Genomic DNA, 14,052 nt, shown 5'->3' with positions numbered 1-14,052 from the left:
GAAAGTACCTGAGAAATCCTTAAAACCATAGGGTCATACTTTCTGTGGGAATACCATTGACCAAAAGAATGCCAAACTCTACTAGATATGGGCAGAGGAAAGTTTTCGAGCCCTTAGTATCGTTTGACTCACAGAGCTGGATAAATATTTGGCTCTAAAGATGGAAGATTCAAGAGCCACGCCGTCAAAGACAGACGGGGTAAGTCCGGATGCAGACAGGGACCCTGCACTAACAGATCCGGTCGTAGAGGAAGAGGAAATGGAGTGTCTATGGATAAATTCCATATGTGTAGTTTTTTTTTTACCCCCACACGCTGGTGCACCCGGGACTATCATCTACATCATGATCCCACTGAATCTTCAGCTGACCGTGGCTCCACCACAGGATGAGACTGCTGATTTTCTAGTCAGCACGCGGCATGCAATTATGGCAATAATATTGCCACGCTGCTGGTACCATGTATGATATGGATAAAACTGAGTGCAGTCATATTCCTTTTCTGTTTAGATTCTATATGTCGGTGAACCAATGGCATCTGGGCCAAGCAGGAGCTACTAGTATCACTGTTCCGCCTTCCTGCTTGAATTTCCTGAGGACCCTTGGAAGGAGGGAAATCGGAGGAAAGAGATACGCCAGCCTGAATTCCCATCTCACTGCCAGTGCATCCACGAATGCTGCTGAGGGGTCTCTGGTCCTGGACCCATACCTGGGAGCCTTGTGATTGTGACGTGAGGCCATGAGTTCTACATCTGGTAGGTCCCATTTGTTCACCAGGATATGAAACACCCACGTGTGGAGAGCCCACTCTCTGGTGGTGTTCTGACGACTTAGGAAGTCCGCTTCCCAGTTGAGGACTCCCGGGATGAATATTGCAGAGATAGCCGGAAGATGACGTTCTACCCAGATCAGAATGTTTGTCACTTCCCTCATGGCTGTGTGACTTTGCGTGCCTCCTTGATGATTGAGATAGGCTACTGTAGTCCCGTTGTCGGACTGGATCTGGACAGGCCTGCCCTGGAGCAGGTCCTGTGCCATGATAAGTGCTTTGTATACTGCTCGAAGTTCCAAAATGTTTTTGGGCAGATGACTTTCCCGATTTGTCCATCTTCCCTGAAAGGTGCAACGACCTGTCATCACCCCAATCCGCGAAGACTGGCGTCCGTGGTGAGGAGCACCCAATTTGGAATTCAGATAATCCTTTGGTAGCCACCACGAGAGAGAGAGACGAACCTCTGGAGTGAGAAGGATCCTCCGGGACCGTATTCTCTCCAACGGGAATCAATTGATGCAGAGGCCTGGAGTCCAACTGAACATATTTCACCATGTCAAAGGTGGATACCATTGACCCGAAGACTTGCATTGCTTATAGAATGGATACCCTTCGATTGAGTAGCAATTTGCATACTCGCAATCATAGGGCAGCAATCTTGTCCCTTGGTAGAAACACCTTTTGTGCCTGAGAATCCAGAAGTGCCCCCAGATGTACCATCCGCTGTGTTGGAGAAAGAGAGAATTTCTTCCAATTGATGATCCAGCCGTGCGTCTGTAGGCAGACAATGGTCAGTTGGAGATGGTGTTGTAAAACAACTGGAGACTCTGCCAATATCAGAAGGTCGTCCAGGTATGGCAGTATTCTGAGGTAGGCCGTCTTAACCGCCATTATTTTGGTGAAGACACGAGGGACCGTAGATAGACCAAAGGGCAGTGCCTGAATTTGGTAATGTTGTTGCAGGACAGCAAACCGTAGAAATTGTTGATGGGATGGTGTAATAGGTACATGCAGGTACGCAACATGAATGTCCAAGGAAGCCATAAAATCTCCAGGTTCCATTGCCAAAATAATTGATCGGAGAGTCTCCATACGGAACTTGGGTACACGGATAAACTTGTTGAGGGTTTTCAGATTCAGAATAGGGCGCTAAGACACATTTGGTTTCTGAACCAAAAATAGATTGGAATAATAACCCTTTCCTTGTTGAACCGGGATTATCACCCCTGCCTGCAGCAGGGAGTAAATGGCCTCATGTAGGGCCCAGGCCTTGATAGGTTCCGATGGGAGAGTTGTACAAAAAACTTCTGGGGAGAATGCCTCCAGAAAGTGAGAGCATAACCCTGAGCGACCCAGGCATCTGTTGTTGTTTGATGCCAGTAGTCCGCAAATTGAAGAAGTCTGCCTCTCACCCGGGGAGGAGGAGGCTCACTCCATCAGGCAGAGTGTTTTCACCCGGCTTAGAAACTGGCCGGCATGGACCTTTTAGTTTGCTCTTGATAGTCCTGCGAGAACTAGACGGCCTGGATGAAGACTGTCCTTTTGCTCGTCCCTGAGGACGAAAAGGACCAAAAAACAAGAGATATGGTAAGAACTTACCTTTGTTATCTCTGTTTCTACGAAGTCCATAGGGTCCACAGGGTTGACCTTGGGGTATAGCTGGATCTGGATCCATGGGAACCACGCAGTTAAAGCTTTAGCTGCTCCCAGGATGCACTTGGGTCCGTCCTCCTCTATACCCCGCCCCCGAGCCGCAGCACCTCAGTTGGTAAGCAGCCAAAGCCGGAGGAGGAGACTAAACAGAGAGAAGGAAGACTGGAACACACAAGAAACCATACTCACAGAAATGGGAGACGGAAAACCGGTGACCAGCCACACAGTCCATTTGAAGCCAGGTGCCTCAGGGCGGGCGCCCTGTGGACCCTATGGACTTCGTAGAAACAGAGATAACAAAGGTAAGTTCTTACCATGTCTCTTGTTTTCTACTTCAGGGTCCATAGGGGGTCCACAGGGTTGACCTTGGGGATGTCCCAAAGCAGATCAACTAAGGGCGGGGATGCTCCTGTGCTGAAAGGAGCACCCGGCGCCCAAAGGATGCATCCTGAGAGGCGAAGGAAGCAAACGCATAGAACCTCAAAAACTTTTGAACTGAAGACCAAGTGGCTGCCTTACACAGCTGAACAGCAGAAGCGCCACGTCTAGCAGCCCAAGAAGGACCCACAGAACGAGTGGAATGAGCCTTAACAGAGGCTGGCACAGGTAAACCCTCCTGTGCATAAGCCTCACAAATAACGGAACGAAGCCAATGGGCTAACGTTTGTTTGTTGGCAGGCCAACCCCTCTTGTGAAAACCAAAGAGGATAAACAAGGAATCAGACTTCCTAACCGAAGCCGTCCGGTCCACATAGATTCTAAGTGCCCGGACCACATCTAAGGAAGTCTCACCAGCTGAAAGATCAGGGGACTGAAAAGCTGGCACAACAAGTTCCTGATTAATGTGGAACTTCGAGACCACTTTGGGCAAAAACTCAGGACGAGTGCGGAGCACCGCTCTGTCCTGGTGAAAAATCAGGAAAGGAGGGAGACAGGAAAGCGCCCCCAATTCAGACACCCTCCTGGCCGAAGCAATTGCCAGGAGAAAAACAGTCTTAAATGTCAGCCACTTGAGCTCCACCGACTCAAGAGGCTCAAACGGAGGACCCTGCAGGACCCGTAGAACCACCGCCAAGTCCCAAAGAGCCACAGGAGGCACAAAGGGAGGCTGGATCCTGAGAACACCTTGGAAAAAGGTGTGAACATCCGGCAGTATTGCAATCCGCCATTGAAACCACACGGCGGACACATGAAGCTTCAGAGATGCAAGGCGTAAGCAGAGGTCCAATCCTGATTGAAGAAATTCCAAGATCCTAGAAACTTGGAACACCTGAGGATCATAATGTCTGGACTCACATACTGAAAGTAAGTGTGCCACACCCTGTGATAAATCCGTGCTGAAGCAGGCTTGCGTGCCCTGAGCATGGTACCAATAACCGAACTGGAGAAGCCCCAAGACCTCAAGACGGCTGTCTCAAGAGCCATGCCGTCAAAGACAGCCGACCCAGATCTGGGTAAAGGCAGGGCCCTTGAGACAACAGGTCCCGACGCTGAGGAAGAAGGTACAGCGCGTCGATGGAGACACTCCTGAGATCGGAGTACCAAGGACGTCTGGGCCACACCGGAGCCACCAGCACGAGCGTGCCGCCGTCCTGCTTGAATTTCCGCAGAAGCCGAGGAAGTAGGGATATCGGAGGAAACAGATACGCCAGGTGAAAAGTCCATTTCACCGACAGCGCATCCACCACACTTGCGCCTGCGTCTCTTGTCCTTGAACCCGTAAACGGGCAACTTGTGATTGTGACGGGAGGCCATCAAGTCCAGCTCCGGCAGCCCCCACCTGTCCACAAATAGCTGAACCACCTCTGGGTGAAGCGACCATTCCCCGGGATGCACGTCGTGACGGCTGAGGAAGTCCGCTTCCCAAATGAGGACTCTGGGGATGAAGACCGCTGAGATCGCTGGAATGTGACACTCCGCCCAAGTCAGGATGCGAGACACCTCCGACATCGCTGCCCGACTGCGAGTTCCTCCTTGGTGGTTGATATACGCCACCGTGGTGGCGTTGTCGGACTGCACCTGTACCGCCCTTCCGTGAAGAGCGGGACCGGACGACTGCAGGGCCCTGTATACTGCCCGCAGTTCCAGGATGTTGATGGGGAGAAGTGCTTCTTCCGCAGACCAACGACCCTGTAGAGACAATGAGCCGGTCACTGCCCCCCAACCCCGGAGACTGGCATCAGTCGTGATCAGGACCCAGTCCGGGATCCAAAAGGGGCGCCCCTCGACCAGATGAGCTGTCTGAAGCCACCAAGCCAAAGATTGCTGAACCTCCGGAGACAACACCAGCACCTGAGAGCGGATCCGGTGAGGTAACCCGTTCCATTCCGATAGAATCAGCCCCTGCAGGGGCCAGGAATGGAACTGGGCAAATTCCACCATGTCGAATGTCGACACCATGGACTCCAGAACTCTCATAGCCGAATGGACCGACAGGCGGCAACTGCTCAGGCAACTGCGTATCCGCAGCTGTAGGGAGGCGACCTTCTCCAGAGTCAGGAAGATCCTTTGCTGACGCGAATCCAGCAGGGCTCCCAAATGAACCATCCGCTGTGATGGAATCAGGGAGGACTTTTTCCAATTTATCAACCACCCGTGTGCTTGCAGGCAAGCGATCGTCAGGTGGAGATGTTGAAGCAGTACCTCCGGGGAGCTCGCCAGCAACAGGAGGTCGTCCAGATACGGCGGTAGCCGTACATTCTGGTTCCGAAGATGTGCGGCCATGACCGCCATAATCTTCGTGAACACCCTCGGTGCCGTGGAGAGACTAAAGGGTAGCGCCCGGAACTGATAGTGGTGTTGAAGGATAGCGAACCTCAGATACCGCTGGTGCGAAGGTGCTATCGGAACATGGATATCCAGGGACACCATGTAATCCCCCGGTTCCATCGCCAGAATGATGGAACGCAACGTCTCCATCCTGAACTTGGGAACTCTGAGGAATTGGTTCAGAGACTTCAAGTTGAGGATAGGGCGATGAGAACCATTGGGTTTCTGCACCAGAAACAGAGACGAATAATACCCCGTCCCTCGTTGTGATTGAGGAATGGGAACAATGACCCCTGCTTTCAGCAAGGACTCTATAGCCTCCTGAATCTGTAACGCCTTGGTCTTGTCCTGAGAAGGACTCGTGCAGAAAAACTGATCGGGTGGTCTGTGCCGAAAAGACAGGGTGTACCCCTGGGAGACCACTTCTCGAACCCAGGCATCCGTGGTGGTATTGTGCCAGCACTGGGCAAATAGAAGTCGGCCTCCCACTCTGAGGTCCCCCAGAGGGAGGCCCGTCCCATCAGGCTGCAGGTTTATCTTCCTGCTTGGAAGAAGGGCGCCGAGCACTCCAGGCTTGCTTCTTGGGTTTAGAGGCAGTCTTACTCGCCGACTGTCTCGGGAAGGACTGACCTTTTGCCTTACCCTGAACCCGAAAGGAATGAAAAGCCGAACTCCGAACCTTAGCAGGCAGTGCTGCCGAAGGGAGGAAAGCCGACTTGGATTTAGCCAGGGTATCCACTATTTTGTCCAAGTCCGGACCAAATAGTAATTCCCCATTGAAAGGTAAGGCCTCCAGGCCTTTCTTTGAATCAGAGTCCGCTCTCCAGGACCGCAACCATAAGGATCGGCGGGCAGACACCGCTGCAGCCGATACCCGCGAAGTCAGCAGACTAGCATCTAAAGAGGCTTCCCCAATGTAAGAAGCAGCGTCCCTCATCTGTCCCAACAACGCCCTCTGGACATCCGGAGCGTCGTCCAGGAAGGTATCTTCCAATGCATTGGCCCACCCCTCAATGGCCTTGGCCACCCAGGAGATGGCCATGGACGGTCGGGCCACCGCCCCGGAGAGGGAGTAAATAGACTTTAAGCAAGTCTCAACTTTCCTGTCCGTGGGATCCTTCAGCGAGGATATAGACGGTAATGGTAAGGTAGCGCCCCGAGTTAAACGGGTGACATGGGAATCCACCGCCGGTGGAGCTTCCCATTTTTTACAATGTGCCTCAGGGAAGGGATAATTAGAAGCCAACCGCTCTTACTGGGCGCCTGCCAAGCTACCGCCATATGATCCGTCATCTGATCCGACAGGGGAAACACCGCAGAAGCCACCTTAGTTTTTTTTAAACTAGGATACTTCGACTTAGGAGCCGGTGCCTCATCCTCTATAAGAAGAATGGCTCGCACCGCCCTAACCAGTGCTCGCACATTAATGGACAACTTGGTATCCATTTCCTGGACCAAGGCGACCGAGTCAGTGACATCAGGGACCTCCCCATCATCTGAGGAACCCTCTGACTCCGATACCTGAGCCGCCCGCGCCATGAGTAGGCGCTTTGAAACCCTAGAAGGCATGTCAGTCTGCAACATTGACTGAAAAGTCGAGGATGCGGCCGCCAAATTTTGCACGGAGTTGGAGAGCACATCCACCCAGGGTGGAGGAGTCGCCATAGGGGCCTGAAAAGGTACCACAAGCTGCTGCGGCACCGGGGAAGCCTGTATATACATAGGCAACCCCGTATATGGACCCACAGACTGAGACCCAAGAGGACTCCGCAATAACTGCGGGACACCCGGGGAATGGGGGATGGTCGGCTGGGGTAACACCCTAGTAGGGAGAGCAGTCAGGACCGACAGACGGTCCGCAATAGACACCAGCACTTGAGAAAACATCGCCCACGGTGGTTCCTGCATCAGAGAAGGTCTGGATGGGCCAGGAGCCACCTGGCACCGACTACACAGGCCATCCTGTGACAAATCCTCCCTATCCACTCCTGCAGAACAGCGTCCACAGGAGGCCAACACCGGAGCCACTGAGCGCTCAACCTCCTCGTCTGACATGACAGAATATATTATATAGACAAAAAAAATATATCTGGCAACAGGGCAGAAGTAAACGCACTCACCGGAGTGTTGAACAACAGCCCACAATATGGCACTGTGTAGCACACAACTGTATGTGACGAACCTCACAAATACGTGATTTATATAGGTGAGGTCTGTAGAAACGCCCCTCCCCCACACACCTGTAGGGCTTGTAGGTGAAGTAAAGGGACAGGTATAAGCTGACAGTAAGCGGAAAATAAGCACAGACAGGCAGCACTAGCAAAAGTCACATACCATGCAGAGAAGATATACTCACTGCACCTTCCCACCACAATCAACCTGCCCAGATTGAGTGTCTGGGAGGGCTATAGTGCTGTGTACGCTGTCCTTAAATCGGGGGAGAGGTACACAGGGGGACCGGTCCGCGTGCTCTCTGAGATCTGCGTTGCCACAGAGAAAATGGCCACCAGAGACCTCAGAGGCGGAGTGGCCGAAGAGTCTGCAGCTCAGCGACACCAGACTGCGTGCTGAAAGGCGCGCTGAGCTGAGGGGAGGAGCCGCAAGACAGGGAAGGCTTCCTCCCCTGGCTAGCCTATTAACCCCAGGGCTTGCCGGCTTGCCAATATATCCCTGGTGGTCTAGTGGTCCCACGGGGTATTCCTCCTCAGAGGGGGAGCCCACCACCACTGCTAGCAGCCCCCGGTCTGTCCCCTAGGACCGGGGGCAAAGGACTGCATTTGCAGGCTTACCTTATCCCCGGCGACTCCGGCAGCAGTCCAGGGAGGTACCCAGAGTCCGGCTAGTACGGACTCTGGCCCCCACACCGCGATCCCCAGTGCAGTACTGGCATCGCGGCGCCAGCGGAGAAGGAGATTGGCAGCGTGGGCGTCTGCATAGACAGCCCGTCGCTGCCACACTAGAGAGCCTCTGTTTAAAAAAAAAAAAATCTAACAGGCTCTTTTTTTTTTTTTTTAAATAAAAAGCTTTTGGGGGCTGCTCCTGCAGCCCCCTGGCACAGGTGACCCGACTCCGGCCGGGCACCAACTCAAACTGAGGTGCTGTGGCTAGGGGTATAGAGGAGGACGGACCCAAGTGCATCCTGGGAGCAGCTAAAGCTTTAACTGCGTGGTGCCCATGGATCCAGATCCAGCTATACCCCAAGGTCAACCCTATGGACCCCCTATGGACCCGGAAGTAGAAAGAGGACTGCCTAGATTTTGATGTAGCTGTTGATGGCAGACCTACAGATTTTGAAGCTGCCAGAGTAGTCACTATCTTATCTAACTCTACTCCAAAAAGTATAACTCCAAAAAAAGGTAAGGAATCCAGAGCCTTTGACCCCGTATCTGCTTTCCTGGACCTTAACCAAAGAGCTCTATGAGCCACAACCGAGGCTGCTGATGCTTTAGAACAGGGGTGTGGAACCTTTTTTCTGCCAATGGCCAATTTGATATAGATTACATTATTCGCGGGCCTGGTGCAGGCCACACCCCCTCAGTGTGATGTCACATGGGGCGGGGCTACAATCACCGGTCATTACAGAAATGCCCGAAGCAACTGAGGATGCTCCGGCCAGCAGTGTGGCTGTCTGAAGCGTCCTAAGGAAGCTTCAAGCGGCACTGCTGTATAGATTCTGGCTGCAGTGTGCCATTCTAGGCACCCTGCTAGCCAGATGAGGTGAGCAGTAAAAAGCTCAGAGGGCCAGTCCAAATGATTCCGCGGGCCTTATATGGCCCCCAGGCCTGAGGTTCCCCATCCCTGCTTTAGAAGCTAGGAGCCCCGCATCTATATGTCAGATATATGTCAGCTGTTCTCTGGTAGCATTTGGTAGAGTATCTTCCAATGACCCCCATCCATTCTTCAACAGCCTTGGATACCCAAGCCCCAGCTACAGCCGGACGAAAAACAGCTCCAAACAATGAAAATACTGCTTTAAGACGTGTTAAAATTTTTCTATCTGTAGAATCTTTAAGAGAAGATGCTGACAAAATAGGCAACGTAGCATTCCTGACTAAATGCGTCACGTGAGCATCCACAGTAGGAGGGATTTCCCACTTAGTACATTCAGAAGCTGGGAAAGGATACAAAGATGCCAATCTTTTCGTAACATGGAAATGTTTATCCGGGTTACTCCATGCGTCTTCCATAAGTTCAGTGAGCTGCTCAGATTTAGGAAACTCAGCTTTTACCACCTTCTGGTGTTTAAACACTGGAGCCTTCTGTCTAGGAGCCAGCTCATCATCCTGTATATTTAGGATTGATATGACCGCCCTCACCAAAGAAGGGACATCCACTGTAGAAGGATGGTCCTCCTCTCCCGAGATAGACCCCGGAGAAGAACCTGGTGCATCATCTGATTCCTCAGACATTGCGTCTGAATCTACATGCTGAGCAGATTGATAAAAAGATTACGCACGCAGCCGAATGAGCCGTATTCTGACTTGAGTGGGCATAACCATCCATCCAGGAAGGATGTATAGGGGGAGCAAACATAGCATGCTGAAACTGCTGTGGGTATCCCGTTAAAGTAGGCTGCGTGGGAGTAGCCAAACGATCCACTAACTACTTCATCACCTGAGACAAGGAGGACACCCAAGATGGCTCCTGTACAGGGGCTGGTAGATTGGACTGGTGAGGTGGTTCTTTATACAGGATGGTTTGTGTGCTGTCTGTTATAAAGTCCTGAGGGGACAAGTCCACCAAACAGAATTTACATGAAACCAGCACAGGGACCTCCCCCTCCTGATTCCCTTTATTTTTTAACATATCAATTATAAAGGTAACAATACAATGTAATGTGACAGCCTTCACAAATAACTAGTAAATGTGAAGTATAAGGTAAAAACCCCACACACCTTAACAGAGGTATGAGAAAAAAAACCAGTGATAGTTATAACTGAGAGTTTAGAAATAAAAAGCAGTATCAACACAGCAGCTAGCAAAAGTCACATACAATGCATATACAATTTAGTTGCAATGGGCTATGAATCAACTGCTCAAATCATGGTAGGATATAGAGCACTATATACCTGACCCAGGGGAGAGGTATACAGGGAGACTAATGGTGCATACACACAGTCAGATTTTTCTTCAGATCGGAACGATAACGATTTAAAAAATCGTTCAATCGTTCATATCTGAAGGAAGATCTGACATATCTGTCAGATGAACGATTTGAACGATGCGCGTTCCCGATGGTCAGATAACGATATCTGACATCTGATGTGTTTGCAGTCAGACTTGGACGATTCCATTCATTTTAATGCAGTCGAAAATCGTTCAATCGTTGAAATCTTTGGTAAAATCGTTCATCGGACAGATCTGACAAATCTGAGCACAGATAGTGAGCTGCGAGTGTCTCATATGCACATGGAGGGTAGGAGGAGTGACCCAGATGCGCGAAAACCCTTGATGGATATGCATCTGAGTCGGGGGAGGAGCTGCCAAGGGAGAGCCTACCTCCCCTAAACTGCGTCAACCGGCCGGGTACTCTGGCCTCATGGCAGCAGAAGCATGTGCTGCTGATCCTTGGCGTCAGACAATAAGGTCCCGATGGTATAGTGAGGGAGCGGACGGCCCCGGGCCATCACTGCAGCGGCTTCCGATGCGTCTCCAGCGCCGGAAGGACTGCCACATGCGATTCCCCGTAGGTGAGGAATCGCCTTACATGATATCTACGTGCGTCCGGTTGCAGTCTGGGAACTCGGGGTCGCCGCTAGCAAGCTCTGCCGTGACACGCCGAAATCACCATAGATGTTACTGGTGTTGCGGCCCGGCGGAGGAAGATGAGGTCACGATGCAGGCGTTTATTATGCTCAGCACTGCTACCTCTATTACATAGAAATAAAATACAACAAAAAATTAACCTTGGGACTGCCTGAGCAGTCCCCCTGTTAAAAAGGTGCTTCTGAATCCTGCCGCACCAAATGAACAAGTGAATGCCTGTGGCCAGGGGCGTGGTATATGTGGAGGAGGAGATTGTTTGGTGCCTGGATCACTCCAACCACATTATCCCCACGGTATCCCTGTGGATCCCTATGGACCATGAAGAAGAAAAAAAAAAATGAACTGTTTGGTGCCCAGACTCCAGCTCACCACCTATACCTAGCATGATCCATGTGTTCCCCATTGAGTAAAAGGGTTCTGGACTATAGATAGACAATAAAAAGTTTGACACTGTCTTGATAGACACCAGATGTTAGACAATCGATAGGTCGACTGGGACAAAACAAATCGACACACTAAAAGGTAGACATGTAAGAAGGTCGACAGGGCGGCATGAAAATGGTCTACACATGATTTTTTTGCTTTTTAGGGTTAAGGTTAAGTTTAGGGTTAGGCACTTACCCCGATGGTTAGGGTTAGACACCACAGAGGGAGGGTTAGGCACTTACCGGAGGGTTAGGGTTAGGCAGTAGAAGGGACGGTAAGGGACAGGCACCTACCCTGACGGTTAGGGTTAGGCACGAGGAGGGAGGGTTAATCAGTGATCGCATTGAGCGAAATAAAATGTGAGTCCCAGGGACTCCTAACTTTAAAAAACGGGGGTCCTACACCATTATTTCTTGGTCCCATCACAATTTATGTTTTTGAGCTCCCCATATGCCATCAGACCGTCCCACTTACCTTCTACATTGTATACACTATTGAAAGTCACACACATTTTCAGTTAAGTACAGATAATGCTTATAAATACATTTCGTTGATCTCACATAGCCATCAGGTACAGTGCTGGGGGCAGTTAAAAAGCTTGGGAAGTGCTGGGGACAGGGGACAGTTGGTGTAGAATTGTGGGTTGAGGCAGACAGTATGTGGGATAGAACTGGGGGTATAGGGGGTGTAAGGGCAGGCAGTGCTGGAAGGGAGGTCTCAGGCAGCAATAAAAACAGAACAAAAAATTATATGGAGTGCTGTTCACATAGACCTATATGTATTATATATGTTTAAACACCTATTTACACCCCCACCTGACAGCAGCAGGGGGTGGGCGTTCCTGATGATCACCACAACTTCTGCAGCTGCCTAATACAAGGGAGGGGGACACTTAGCCGGGGGAGATGCAACTGTGGCAGGGAGCTCAGACTGTGATCAGCGCAGCACTGCTGATCACAGTCTGTCAGTGTGCGTGACCAGCCGGGTAGCCGTGGAAAAGGGAGACTGGGCTGGGGGAGGTGCTGCTGCGGGCATGGAGCTCCGACTGTGATCAGCGCTGATCACAGTCAGTGTGACTGAGCAGCTGGGTCGCCATGGAGAAGGGAGGGGGACACTGGTCCGGGGGAGGTACGGCTGCGGCAGGGAGTTCAGACAGAGATTAGCCCAATCTGGTGTCAGTGTGACTGGCCCGGCGGTTAGATTTTCGGCAGCCACCAGGTTCAGGAGACCATGCCTGCCCCTCTGCTCTGCTTCCACTACAGCCACAGTTTAAAGCAGCCGCGGCTGCCCAGTCGGCTACACTGACTGATTGCCCTTACACTGCGGCTGGGGAGGAAGCAGAGGGGCTGGCGCAGTCTCTTGAGCCCGGTGGCTGCCAGGCTGATAGAGCCTGGCCATGGTATACGTTACAGCTAGCCGTAGCCTTCCTCATGAATGGTCAGAGAATACCTTGGCATGGCACTTGATCTGTGCGCCTCCTCTAATTGGTCTGCTCCACCGGACCCAAAGAAATAACAGGAACAGCAGAGATCCAAGTGCCAGTCAGACTGAAGATGGAAAATGCTGTTCTACAGACGACACTGGGGAGTGGCTAGACGCTTTTCTTGGCCAATGGAGAACCGTTCAGGGTAGAGGCTGGCGATTGGCTAGGGAGATGCAGTAGGCTGAAATTGGCTGGAGAGTCACAGTGCGTCCTACAGAACCCGCTGATTTTGTAAAGTCCCTCACTCTCTGTAGCGCGTATAACTCGCTATAGCCCATATTTTGCAATCACTGTTAGGCACTTACCAGAGGGTTGGGGAGTAGAAGGGACGGTATGGGACAGGCACCTACCCGGACGGTTAGGGTTAGGCACGAGGAGGGAGGGTTATAGACAAAGGGGAGGGTTAGGGTGAAGATTAGGGCTAAAAAAAAACAAAAACAAAAACAACACAATGTGTCGATCATTTTCATGTCGACCATTGTACCTTACATTCTATTCTTCTATTGACTGTCTAACATCTGGTATCTTTCTAGACACTGTCAAACTTTTTACTGTCTATCTGTTAATCCACAACCGGAAGAAAGATAAATGTTTTTCTAAGCCTTTCTCTTATATTAGAACCGTTAGAAACTGTTAAGTAACAAAGCAATGATATAAACATTATCGAATACAAAACACATTTGTTAAATATATGTAAAACAGTAGATGAACAGGTATACCTAATTAAACATTTACTATTGTATACACTAATTGTAGTTACTATTAATCATAGTTTTGCCTATAAAACTGTCTATCTCTTAAGGCCCCAATACACCTACCGACTGATCCCCGGATCCTGTGATGGGATGAAATGCTGATCCGCCTGTCAAAAATACCGACTGATGGCCATCGATGTTCCGCGATCCATCAGAGGATCGTTGAAATTCTTCATGTTAAATTTCACCAATCATGATCATATTTTGATCGTGATTGGCAAAACAGTGAAATCCAACAAATTTTATGGGCCCCACTAGTTATAGATTGATTTACTCTTTACAGCTGCTGCTAATATTATGTGCTGACAAATGATTGGTCAGCTGGAGAATCAGACTATAAATCATATACCCCTGAGAATGTCACACATCTGTGAGGAAACAAGTCAAGCGATTTCACTGCTAAGCTTGTCTCATAATATACGGCATTGGT

At 50.6% G+C, this 14,052-nt stretch overlaps 1 protein-coding gene across 3 annotated transcripts in view; it reads right to left on the bottom strand.

The window, feature by feature from the left end:
• Positions 1–14,052, bottom strand: part of HMG20B (high mobility group 20B) — a 58,607-nt gene that overhangs the window by 37,603 nt on the left and 6,952 nt on the right. The window lies entirely within an intron of this gene.

This window comes from Taudactylus pleione, unplaced genomic scaffold (assembly GCF_031769625.1).
Source record: "Taudactylus pleione unplaced genomic scaffold, aTauple2 ptg000560l, whole genome shotgun sequence".
Classification (NCBI taxonomy): domain Eukaryota; kingdom Metazoa; phylum Chordata; class Amphibia; order Anura; family Myobatrachidae; genus Taudactylus; species Taudactylus pleione.
Note: the sequence above shows the minus strand (reverse complement) of the source record. Positions and strands in the feature narration are given on the sequence as shown.